General features: G+C 41.4%; 1 pseudogene; it reads left to right on the top strand.

Moving 5' to 3' along the window:
* Positions 1 to 339: 339 nt before the first annotated feature.
* LOC116559233 lies at positions 340 to 752 on the top strand (annotated as a pseudogene).
* Positions 753 to 2151: the final 1399 nt, after the last annotated feature.

Raw genomic sequence — 2151 nt, 5'->3', positions numbered from 1 at the left:
CAGGATCAGAACTCAAGGGCTCAGTGTCATCTTGCATTCTACCCATGATACTACACTGTGAAACTCTGAGTCAGCACCCAAAATACTCAAACCTTTCTTTTGGTGGGGTAGGAAACTCACAAGGAGCCTTAACTCTTCCAGTCCATTCAATCCATTCATTCTCCAGGGTTCAAAAAGAGAGGACAAGAAATACCAATATGAGTGATACAAGATCTCTTGAACTCCCTCCCCTATTCAAGATTCCCAATTTCTAATATTAAAATTGGGGCTATCCCCTCTGAGTGGAAAGTGGAGGGTTGTCAAAAACAGAAATGGAGGACTTCAGGAATGACTGTAGACATGGCTTTCTTGACTGGATCCCCGTTGGGCCCTGCAAGTAGGTCTGCAGCATTGCTGGATGGGAGGTAGCTCCAGCCACGAGCCTGGCTGGGGTTCCTGGACGCCTGGGGCCTCCCCAACCCTCAGCAGGCCTGGGGCAAGGCTTGCAGGAATGAGTATTATTTGAGCAACAACAAACGCAAGTACAAGCACGGCTGGACCCGGTGCCTGAGCATGCTGGCCGGCGTCCAAGTCATGCTTGGTCAAATGCTCAAGGGCTGCAAGTCGCTGAGCCATTGAAGATCACGATACTGCTGGTGGGACCCCCATGAAAGCATCACCCTCGCCTTGGACCTCGCCTGGCGCTATTTTTGCAGGGAACTGAGGAGCAGGAACTCTTCGGACCTGAGTGCTCTCCATATTGTGGGGTTGAAATCTGGATGAGCTTACCAAGGTCCCTTTGTAAGCTTTTGAATTAGGAAGAATTTTGAACCTAATCAACAGACCACAGGACAGTACAATGAACCGCCGTGTACCCAGTACACAGATCTGATGACCATCTACCTACAACCCATCCCTGTCCCATCCTGGGTTCTTCTGAAGCTGATATCAGGCATCAGATTATTTCTTCTGCAAATATTTCAGAATCTATCTCTTCAAGATAAGAACTCATTAAAGTGTAATTACAAAGCTTATCATCCAAAAGAGCCATCAATAATTTTGAAATATTATACGTGTAATAAATGTTCAAAGTTCCACTTGCAAAAAGCAAAACAAAACAAAACAAAAAACCAGAAATGAAGTAGGAATCCCAGGCCATGTTCAAGCCCCATCTCCCAACACTACCAACACACACTTTGAGTGATGTTTAGGGATAGGCGGAGTTGGAACCTGGTGACATCACAATACCCTCATTCTAATTTTAATACTCACAACATAAAAGCACACTTCTTATTTACAACTGATATGCTCATCTTTTCCTTGTACCCCTTTCTCTTGGGCCTCAGCCCTAGTATAGTAAATAAAACTATAGAATGTAGGGAGAATAGGTGTTGTTGAGAACCTTGCATGTTAAATTTCAGGACATGGAAGCCTGTGAGTCAAGCACACTGAAACTGTCAACTCTGTAGAAGGAACTTAAAGAATGCACTTTTCCTTGTTATCTGTAGTCCTATGGCTCTTTTCTGCCACCATGATTATAAAAGCAACAACGACAATAAAAAATATTTTTTTCTCAATTCATAAAGCCAGTTAGAGGCCAAACTGATCAGTGGCCTTTTGAGACTCTAAATGAAAAATTGCAATCTCAAACAAATGCAAAACAAATAGATTGGTGGGGGCCTCTTTATCTAAAGATCGGGTGTTCCGTTGTCCTTGAATATTATTAATTGTGTTTTGTAGAAGAGAGTCAGAGAATTAAAAGTGCATCTGAGTTTTCTGAGAAATTCTATTTATTCTGAGAAGAAAAAAAAAAACAGTATAAAACCACTAAATTAAGTGCTTACAAACAGCTCAATGACAAAAACAAAAGGCAGTAGGGTTGTGAATTTGAAATTGCCTTATTCTTAGGAAATTAGCATTTAACATGGAAAAAGATGAGGTTTACCATAGCTAATCCTACTGTAGATATTTAATTCACCATGACATTATCAATTATCTCATCGGAGGTTGTTCAGGTATTTCTTGTCACATTTTAACTGCAGGAATATTCAGCACTATCTCTTGTTCCTTGATTTACAGCCTAATTTACTTGCTATAAAAACGCATGTGCTCATGCATTTATCTGCTTCACTAAGAGCCTTGGAATCATTTGTCTGAGCCTATTGCATTTCT

This window comes from Sapajus apella, unplaced genomic scaffold (assembly GCF_009761245.1).
Source record: "Sapajus apella isolate SASKATOON/1434 unplaced genomic scaffold, GSC_monkey_1.0 scaffold23, whole genome shotgun sequence".
Taxonomy (NCBI): Eukaryota; Metazoa; Chordata; class Mammalia; order Primates; family Cebidae; genus Sapajus; species Sapajus apella.
This window is presented reverse-complemented; position numbering and strand designations above follow the sequence as displayed.